The sequence below is a fragment of the Berghia stephanieae genome, chromosome 5, assembly GCF_034508935.2.
Source record: "Berghia stephanieae isolate SIO BIC M18660-M18661 chromosome 5, UCSD_Bste_1.3, whole genome shotgun sequence".
NCBI lineage: Eukaryota > Metazoa > Mollusca > Gastropoda > Nudibranchia > Aeolidiidae > Berghia > Berghia stephanieae.
The window spans coordinates 84,300,438-84,311,701 of NC_088364.1; positions in this window are offsets into that span (position 1 = coordinate 84,300,438).

Genomic DNA, 11,264 nt, shown 5'->3' on the forward strand with positions numbered 1-11,264 from the left:
CTACTAGCAAATAAAATTATTAAAACAAAAGTTTAAAAAATATCAATAGACAGAAGGAATTTTTTAAAATATTGAGGAAAAAAAAAAAAAAAAGTTATCCCTGCCGGGATTTGAACTCTCGAACCTTAAGCTCAGAGTCAAACAGCTTATTTTCCACCAAGCCATGGTGTCACTGAACATTTTAGTGACATTTAATACATGTGTATTTAGATATTTAAAAATGTATTTGAATACCACTCTTACTTGATATTTGAACTATGTTAATTGCACTATAGCAGAAATTAAAAAATTACGATCAAAATATTTTTACAACTTTGAATCGGCTGTCAGTTACTGCACGTGTTCAATCTGGAATAGTCATAGTTTCGACCGAGATTGTCGCACTTTTCACTCTCTCTATAAAAAAGAGTTCCTTGTGGATACTGAATAGTGGCAAAGCACTATTCAGTATCAGATACTGAATAACCACTTCCTTCTTAAATTGTTGTTATGGACGCCATTTATCGAGATATAGATATCTATACTAAATTAGTGATTTTTTTAATTTGCTGCTTTGCATTGATTTGTGTATGTGTGTGTGTGTGTGTGTGTGTTTGTGTGTTATTTATTTTCCTTTTCGTTATTTTTGCAAGATGGGGTAGATGGGGTGAACTAAAGAATGTATATAATAGATAGGGTTTATATTTCTAACTGAACCAAAAAAAAGTAGTCCCTCGGACCATTTGGCCCATGGAGCCGGAGTTTCATCCCGATTTCTATAGCTTGAAACGGACAATAGCAATCGCTTATCCTTTGGATAGGACGTTAGACTATCGCAAAGTACTTTCCGCCAAATCTAACAGACTCAGCTACCCTGGTATACAGGAGGGTCAGAAAAAATGTTGACCGACACCCGGGATCGATCTTGGTCCCTTTTGCGTGGGAAGCGAGTGCTCTACCCAACATCGACTATCGGGACCCCCATATTTCTAAGTGAACGAGGAAATTTATTTTTTTTCAGGTTCACCGTTTTGACAGCGATTTACATGTCGTAAAACTCGACAACTCCTTGAAATAATTAATCTCAATCTCGTTTCCTCGCTCGTACTTAAAGTTGTCTGGAGAGGTCGTCAACAACACATCATCAAGTGTTTGTTAGACTCCGTGGAACTCGGCACTCGTGATGAGTCGTTGGAGAACCGCCCCGAAAACATACGCTTACCTTGAACATGTTTTGTTTTGGTTTGTTTTGTTTTGTTTTTAATTCTCCAAGACAGAGCAGGTCAAGGTCGTTTAGCCTCAAAGTAAGTAGGGGTTATTTTAAGGGTTTGTTTTTCTTTTTTTTGTGGGGGGGGGGGGGGGGGTTGTTTCTTTTGGGAACCATGGCGTCCCAAGAAGCCTGTTGTTCTCTCAGTTCTGTAATATTCAATGGACGATAGCCATTGACTCTTTATTCACCATTTAACTGTCGTACTCTAGAAAGATGCTTATAATATTATAAAGTTTGGCCAGAAAACTCGTCCTTCGTATCAATCAATTTAAATGACCCTCTTCTGACAAAAGTGAGGTCCCAGGATAGAGATGTTTTGTTTGTTATTTTTTGGTTTTCTTTTTTTTTTTTTTTTTGTTTTTTTTTTTGTTTGTTTGTTTGATTTTTTATTTGTAATTTTTTTTTTTTGGGGGGGGGGGGGGGTGGGGGTGGGGGTTGGGTTTTTTTTTTTTTTTTTTTTTTTGACAAGTTGAGGGTTCATCTCTATCCGTCAATTTATAAAGTGAATAATGATTTGCATTGAAGTATATAAAAATTTTCGCTGAGGTAAGTAAAAGTTTTCTATGAGATAAATAAAAGTTTTCCATTTAAAAATGTATCTGAAGTAAATAAAAGTTTTCTATGAAGTAAATAAAAGTTTTCGTTGAAGTAAATAAAAGTTTTCTTTGAAGTTTTAAAAAATTTTCTTGGAAGTAAAGAAGTTTTATATGAAGTAAATAAAAGTTTTCGTTGAGGTAAATACACGTTTTCTATGAAGTAAATAAAAGTTTACTTTGAAGTTATTCAAAGTTTTCTCGGAAGTAAATAAGTTTTCTATGAAGTAAATAAAAGTTTACTTTGAAGTTATTAAAAGTTTTCTCGGAAGTAAATAAGTTTTCTATGAAGTAAATAAAAGTTTTCTAAGAAGTAAATGAAATGTCATGTGAAGATCAAGACAGATCGAAATAACAGACATCTCAGTTTCAAAAGAATAAGGAAGTAAGAACGATTGAAGTGTGTATGTGGGAGGGGGAGGTGTGCAAGAATGATTGATAATGTTCCCGGTGAAAAGGGAATGTTTTGTGTGTGTGTGAGAGAGAGAGAGAGAGAGTGTGTGTTTTTGGGGTGTGGAGGGAGGAGGGGAGGTGGTGTGTTTGAGGGGGGAGGAAATGTGTGTTTGAGAGTGTGTTGTAAGAGGAAGGTGTGGGAGGAGGTGGAAGAGAAGGGGGGGGGGGGGGGAGGTTGGGGGGTTCAGGAAAAAATTGTTATCATTGCTGGCATCTCCTACCCGTGCTTGGTTCCCAAACGAACCTGCCCAACCCCATATATGCTACGACCTCAACCCTCCGAGTAAAGAAATTAAAAAAAGAAAAGAACAAAAAAAAATTACCGGAATTGGAAAAAAACCCCTGTCTTGCACGTGAATCGCTGGATTAGGTCATTGGGTGGGGGGGTAAACAGCCCCGCTCTCGAAACTAACCAAATACAAAAAGCACTCACTCTTGTAAACGTCCGTTCTCTCCGACGGCAAGGCCGACAACTCGGTTTTCTCAAACTGAATGACGAGCACACGGCACGCATCAGGAGGAAAAGTTAAAGTGACTAAATTTTTGTGGGAAACAACACAAAAAAAACCCAACGTTTTCGGCCCGTGGCCTTCGTCAGGAAACAGGGAAAATAAACACATAAAAAAGTAAGGGTACAAAAAAACACAAGTACCTACTTTGCACTCGTTTTTCACCCATGTCTAATGGAATGTTTGTTCAAGAGATTTCAATTTTTTTTTTTCTTGCTCTCATAGTAGACTGGGTCGTATTTCAGAATGAAACAGGTGCCACCCACACTTTATCGCGACAGTTGGTACCGGAACGTAAAACTACTAAATTATTTATCAAAATAAAAAATTAAACGTTCAAAAAATAGGAGGAGGAGGGAGGAGGAGGAGGAGGGGGAGGGGAAGAGGAGGAGGAAAGAGGGGAGGAGGAGGAGGAGGAGTAAGAATGAGGAGAGAGAGAGAGAGAGAGTTAGAGAGATGAAGTAGGAGTGAAGAGAGAGAGAGAGGGAAAGGAAGGAGGGGGGGGGGGGGGGGGGAGGGGAGGATTGGGGGAAAAGTGGGGGGAGGTTCAGGGGTGAGGAGGAGGCGGGAAGGAAGAATTTCTCTCTCTCCTCTCTCTCCTCTTCTCTTCCCCTCTTTTCTCCTCTTCCCTCCTCTCTCTCCCTCTCTTTCTTTCTCCCATTCTCTCTTTTATTTTTCTCCCCCCTCCCCTCCTCTCCCTCCCCTCTCTCTCTCCTCTCTCTTTAATTATATAAATTATATATAATATAATATATTAAATTATATTAAAATCTTTTTTTTTTTCCACATTCTGTGGTGTTGTGTGTATGTGTGTGTTTTGTTTGGGTGTCAGTGGATAAGACAGTTACTGGATAACACACCTGATTTCGGGGAAATGCTTCATCCAGAGCTGAATTGTAATTTGTTACCTATTCACCCTGGGTAGAGGGTTGGGGGTGGGGGGCGAGGTAGACAGGAAACGATTTTACGTGGATTCGAACCAAGCACTTTAGCATCTTAATTGGATGCTCAACCAGTCAAGTTACCGAGCCAATGTAACAGATAGAATAAAATATAAAGCAGATTGGATGTAAATATAGACATCATACAAAATACCCTCATGAAATATAACCTCCAAGTCAATGCCAATAAAACCGAATTTACAACAAACGAGGAACAAAGAGGAAGGAAAAGAACAAAGAAAGTCGGCTCACTAATTGGAGACACCGAGGATGTACAAAGAAGAAAACAGCATCAACGCCGCACTCAGTAAACTCACCAATGTATGGATTAGAGGTGACAAAATAAAGAAAAAACCAAATGAAACTGTACCATGCCTTGTAAAAAACCCGGGCTTCTGTATAACTGCGGCACTTGGGCGTTTACAAAATCCGAAGAAGAACATCTGGATGCCTTTTCCCTCGCCCCAGCTAGAAGGGACTGGACATCAAATACCCCAAAAAGATCTCAAATGAATCACTCTATAAGTCACAAAAGAAAGACCAATCTCCCTTGACATTTTACAACAACGATGGCAACTTTCGGGGGGCCAATACTACGCAGGGACAAAAACTACCAGCAAACCAAGCCATGTCGGGATACTTCCAAAAACACGGGAACCTTTTCAGAGGAAGACCGATCACAACACCCCGGGATCCTAAACAAAAACCTACAACACTTGGACAAAAGCATTAGTCCTCATAACGGCAGGGGACCCCAAAATCTGAGAACCCTAGCGAGGAAAAAAACCCCAATATTGGAGACACCCCCACAGGAAATACGGAAACACCAAGGCGACCCGATCTGTCGGTCGAAGACCGAAAGGCATCTAAGTCAGTAAGTCAAGATTGGATGACGATTGTTAGACGTTCAATTACAGTGGAACGATAAGAACACGTCAATGAGGTAGCTATAAACGTGATTAGTGGAGAAAGGGCGAAGTTTAAGTGGAACGCGAAGCAAAACAGAGACAGGGAAAGCGATGATGATGCCAAGGTAAAATAGTTAAAATAAAGGGTAGGAGAAAAGAATGAAAGGCAAAAAAAAGAGAGAAAGGAGAAGACGGAAGAAAAAGAGAGAGAGGAGGGGGAAAATTTAAGGAATGGAACGCGGAAGGAAAAGTGAAGAAGGAAAGGGAAAGAAAAAAAGTCAGTCAGACAGACAACAGAAAAAAAATAAAAAGAAGAAAAGTAGGATAAAAAAATGTGTAAAAGGAGAAGATAAAAGAAAGAGAGAAGGGTGAATGGGGGAAGAAGAAAGAAAAAGAAAGAAAAAGAAATAATGGGAGGGTGGGGGGGGGGGAAGGGATGGGTAGGCACAGACGAATTGAATTTGGAAGGGGGCGAGGCCGACGAAAAATTTAAAAAACGAGGTCAAGACAGGAAGCTAGACACAAGAAAGGGAAGAGGTTAGGGCACATAAGATGTCATTTTAAAAACTTCCCTTTATTCCAAAAACCAAAATACGGTTGGGGTGGAGAGGTGGGAAGGTGTCGAGATGGAAAGATTAACAATTCATCACAAGTTTAGCCCCAAAGCGGTCGGGTCTTTGCCAAAATTTCTGGAAATTACTATTAATTAAAATGGATTTGAATTTAAAATAACGATTATCAGACCTTTGACCCCTGCTTGGTGGACGGGGAAACAGTTGAGATTTTTTTTTTTTAAATTTTTTTTGTGTCTCGGGTTGGTTATTGGGTTCGTGGAGCTTTCATAATTCAAAATCAATGAATCGAGATTTCCCCCCCCCCCCCCCCCCCCACTCCCCTAGAAAGACAGATTACAATTTCTTTTTAAAGTGTCTTGACTTTTTCAAACGTGATTTTTATAGATAGTTTCGAAGAGGGGACGTCACTCAGTCTTTGTTATTGTTTTTTTTGCCATCCGCGTTTTAGATTTAATGCTCACTTAACTGTATTTAACCTAAACTATGAACGTTCATGGATACACACATTTTTTGTGTGTTGGTCCTTTAAAAAAAACTTCCGGATGGCAATTTAAAAATGACTTCTTAAGCCAAGCGCAAACTATCTATATAGCCCACTAAGCGTGCTCAAATCGCTTACAAAGGGTCCCTGACCAACACAACACCGTAAAAGTGTTTAAAACGAGGACATGACGCCGGTTAGGCGATATTCCAAAACAACACTGTTTGAGGCCAGGTACCATTTTACACCTGAATAAGGTGAGAGAATGTGAGGAAGGACATTTTTCCAAGGACTCAAAATATGCGCCGCTCAGAGTAGAGTGGTGATAAAATGTAAGGGCCCAGATTCAGATAGATCGGAGGGCCGCTTGCTTTTCCCGAAAACCTTAATTAAGAACGGAGGTTCAATAAAACTTTAAATTTACTATTTTAAAGAGGAAAACTGTATATAATCGTGGGCAATATTATATTCACTGGAGGATTTTTGACTCTCGTCTTCGACCCGAGCCTGTTGGGGGCTAATGGCGGTGAACTGGTTTGGATTTGGGATTGGAGATGGCCATGGGGGAAAAACATTGTATTTATAATATAATAGAGTTCTTGGGGGAACAGAGTTTAAATCTTTCACACACATACCCTCTTCTCTCTCTCCTCTCTCTCTCTCTCTTCCCCCTCTTTTCTCCTCCCCTCTCTCTCCTCTCTTATTTTCTAGTATTGTAGTAGATAGTAGTAGGTAGTGTAGTAGTATTTGGGGAAAAATAGTATAGTATAGTAGTAGTATTGTAGTATGTTTTTAGATGATAGAGAGTATAGTATAGAGTAGTAGTAGATAGTTTAGTAGTAGTATAGTATTGAAAGTAGTGAGAGTAGTTAGAAATAGTAGTAGTAGTGTATAGTAGTGTAGTAGTGTATAGTAGTAGTAGTAGTAGTAGTAGTAGTAGTAGTAGTGGTAGTAGTAGAAAAATCAATCTTTTGTACGCCACCTTCGTTTCAGTTCTTTTTATCCCCGTAATAATATTCTTTACTTTATAACCAAATCCGAGAATGATTCTGCGTCATTGTTTCCATTGGGACCCCCACAAAAATCCGTTTAATAGAAAATGGTAGAGATGTTCCAGTTTCCCAAAAAGCCACTTTGCGTTTTTTAAGAAAAAAAATTTTAAAACGAAAAAAAAAAAAAAAAAAATCCCCCAAAATTGGCCCCCTTTTCCCTGCCTCATTTGAAAAAAATAATTGCCTCGTTCTTGGGGATGTACCTTTTCCCATTTTTGCCCCCCTTCCCCCCTTTGGAAAATCGTCACTTCGTTCGATACAACTAACTTTTTTTTTATTCAAATTTTTTTTTTAAATAAAAAAATTTTAAAAAAAAAGAACTGGTGTTTGGGTTGTAGAGCATATTTGTACAGAAATTTGATGGGGAATTTTAAATGCGATTTGTTTGATGATAAAAAATATATTTTTGTGTTATTTTGGGGTAATTTGGGGGGGGAAACCTAAAAAGTTTGGTTAGGAGAGAGTTTTAAAATTTTTATAAAACAATCCCAGAACATAGTAGGGGATTGAGAGATAAATTTTGGGCTGATACTTCATTCAAACTCTCTTTTCTTGAGGGCTTGACTCTACTGGATGACCCTTTTTCGGTTGGAAAAACCGAGTTCGATTCCCCAGCGGCGAATTTTTAGTTTTTAAAAAAGGTTTTAATCACTTTTTCTCACCGTCTAATGAAAAAAATTTTCCTGGCCTTTTAAATGCGTTGTCTCTGCCGATAAAAAAAAATTTTGCGTAACAGGCTATGTTTCGTAAATTTTTGTTAATGTTGCTTTGGTCAGGGGCCCCCTGTAAAAGCTTTGAGCACGCTAGTGAATATTTTCTATAAAATCCTTGGGGGTTTTTTTGTGTGTGGGGGGTTTATTTTGGGGTTTTGTGTGTAAATTGTGTGTTGTTTTTTTTTTTTAAATCCCCCCACCTCACACCCACCCTTTCCCTATTCCCCCATCACCCTAAGCTTACCCAGTTCCCTCCTTGTAGATTTTAAAATTTCTACCCTTTATTTATCACAAGAACCATTATCGGTAAGACGAAATCGACAAAGATTTTTTATCACTTAAAAATTTGAATATAAACAATATACTGTGGGGAAAAAATTTGACTTCTTTTTTTTATATTTGGTTGGGGGGGGGGGTGCGGGGGGGGGGGGGGCTACTTATCTATTAATCTGGCAGCCCCCCATTAATAAAAAGTCCTGTTTTTACTTGCAGACGCTCAATTTCAAATAACGGGGGGACGTTGGAAATACTACCTACAGGCCTTTTTTCCTTTTCAATTTCTTAATTCTAGACACCCGTAGTGAGAAATTAATTTTTATTTTGTTTTCGGTAAATCGTTATAAATAAATTATAATAATGATCTATTCTTGTCTTGGGGGGGGCCCTTTTTTTTTTGGGGGTTTTTTTTTAAGTTCTAGAGTTGAAGATCAAATGAGTCATTGGGGTTTTGTTAATTTTTTTTTTTTTTTTTTTTTCCACCATTTATAGTAATTCTCACTTAACGTATTACCAGTTTATATAAGTTCTGGTTACACAAGTTTTGTGTGTTGTCCTTTATACTTCCGGAGGGAAAAATTTTGTGATTTTTTTAGTCGAGCATACATTATAGATAGGTGCTTTGGCAAGAAGCTCACAAATTGCCCCGGGGAAGAAAAACGGACAGCAACAAAATTTTTGGAACCTTAAAAAACGTTAATTGGTTAATTTTACAGTTTAGTGAGAATTTTTCGTATGACAAAAAGCAATAACAAAGACCGAGTGACGTAATTTCATTTTCAATTAAAAGTAAAGGACGGAACCAGTTCTTTTTTTTCCGAGACATACTAGAAAAAACAAGGGAAAAAACGAAGCGCGTTGACTCGAAAGCGAATCCTTTTGGGGGAAGGGCCCGCCAAATTTTGCCCCCTTTCAAAAAAAACATATTTTTTTCGACAAAGATAAAGAAAAAAATAGCCTGTGTCCTTTTTCGCCGTTGTCCCTCATGCTATAAAATATCTATTTTGCTAAATTAAAATATAAAAAAAATAACTAAAATTAAAAAACAAAACAAGAAAAATAATAATAATAATAATAAAAATAATAATAATAATATAATAATATAAATAATAATAATAAAAATAATAAAAAATAAAAATAATAATAAAAATGAATAAAAAAATAATTAATATCAATAATAAGCAAAATCATTTATTGAAATAAAATATTTTAAAACCTAAAATGAAATAAAAAAAAATTTTTAAAAAAAAAGGGGAAAAAGAAGAAAACGAAATTCCAGAAAAACTTTAAAAAAAAAGGTTTTTATACAGAAACAAAAAACCCCCGGGCTATAACCTAACAAAAAGGTTGTTCATGAAAAAAAACATTCACAAGGTAAAAAAAAGGGATGCATCAGCAAAGTCTGAGTTCGCCGGAGAAAAATGGCAGAAATAGAAACATCAGTTTCATTTCCTTTCAAAAAAAAAAAAATTTTTTTTGGGGGTTTTAAAAAATATTTATTTTTAATTGCCCCAAATTAATATTCCATTACAAAAATCCTGCTCTATTCTCGGGGTAATGTGAAAAAATTTTTAAAAATTTTTTTCGGCTAGGGGGTTTTGGGGGATGCCCTCGTTTTTGGGTCTAAGGCCGGGGGTTCCCGAACCTCGTCGGCCATAGTTGAGCCTTGAAAAAGGTTTTTTTTCTACTTTTTTCCCGTACTCGGGGGTAAAATAAGTACCTGGTCGTTATCACGTTGCTTATTATCTCAAATCGATGTTTTCATTTATTCTTTATTTGATAAAGGGAAACCCAAACGTCATTTTATGTTTTTTTTTTATTAAATTGAAGTACATTCAATTTACATTGTTTTTTTTTTTTCGAGCTTTTTTTTTTTGCATACGAAAAATTTTCGCTCAATTTTATGATGCAAAAATGAAAAAAATTGTTGGGTTTATCCAACGAATGTGACGATTTTCCCGAGCACGTGGTTCTGACAAATTACTTTTTATTCCCCTTTTCTGGCTAGAACTTTTCATATGTCGTTGATCAGAATGTATAAAAGTCAAAACAAGATCATATTTTAATCTTTTTCCCCTCTGGTACACTTTTATGCTCGTCGGATAAATATTTCATAAGGGCGCCCCATTGTTCCCTTGTTTGACCTTACTAAGCTACATGCGCCTTTTTGGGGAAGTGCGCTTTCTTTTGAACCCCTTGTGTGATTCAGTCATAGTCAATGAGATAGTTTTACCATGTTGAAAATTTTTCCATTGGGGACGGTCCGGGGGCCGGGTTTTTTGGGGTGTCAAGATCTTTTTTTGGATTAGTACGGAGGGCACTGCAGTATTTTATTTTTCGGGGTTTATGCAGCCCGTCAATCAAAAAGTTGATAAGAGAGCCGGTTTTTCTAAGATAGAAATTTTGGATTTAGATAACCGGATTATATTCTTTATAAATCACGAGGCCCCCCGGATATTCTTTTTAACAACGCACCCCCCTCAGCCAGGGGGCGTTTTTTGGTTCCATTCTTTAACTTTGTTCACAAAGGGAAACCCAAACGTTCACAAGGTCTTCTTTGTTAATGCCCCCGGGTATGTGGCTAGGGTACGAACTCGCTTTCGGATGGGGAAGGCCCGGCTTCAGCTCGCTCGGCGGATACGAATTTGGCGCAAATTTGGACGACAAAAACTTTTTTTTAGATTTTTGTTCGCTTTATGACTTTTTTTTGTTTCACTTTTTTTTTCTTGTTCTTGTTTTTTGTTTTTTCGGTTTTTTCCCTCTGCATTGCCTATTCTTTTTTTATTAATTTTCCCTTTTTTCTACAATAAACTCATTATCCGAAAAAAACTCTTGAACAGAGAATATTTTTTCATCTCAATTATCCGAAAAGATCTTTGAACAGATGAGATATCCCTTTTTCATTCAATTTTCCCAAAAGATCTCTTGAAAAAGAGATACTTTTTCAATTTAATTTTCCCAAAAGACTCTTGAAAATAGATATCTTTTTACTCAAAATTTTCCGAAAAAAAATTTTTGAACGATGAGTATCTTTTTATCTCAATTTCCGAAAAGATCTCTTGAAAGTGAGATATCTTTTTCATTCAAATTTCCAAAAGATCTCTTGAAAAATGGATTTTTTTTATCTCAATTTCCGAAAAAATTTTGAACAGTGAAAATATCTTTTTATCTAATTTTCCCAAAAGTTCTTGAACGAAATATCTTTTTCATCTCAATTACCGAAAAGATTCTTGAACAGTGAGATATCTTTTTTTATCTCAATTATCCGAAAAGATCTCTTGAACAGAAGTTCTTTTTATCTCAATTTTCCAAAAAAATCTCTTTAACAAAAGAGATACTTTTTCATAATTACCGAAAAGATCTTGAAAGAGAGATATCTTTTTCATCCCCAATTTACCGAAAAGATTCTTGAACAGTGGATTTTTTTTCCCCAATTATCCCAAAAGATCTCTTTAAAAGATGAGAAATCTTTTTTATTCCGCCCTGACAAATTTTACGGAGCAATCAAGGTTGT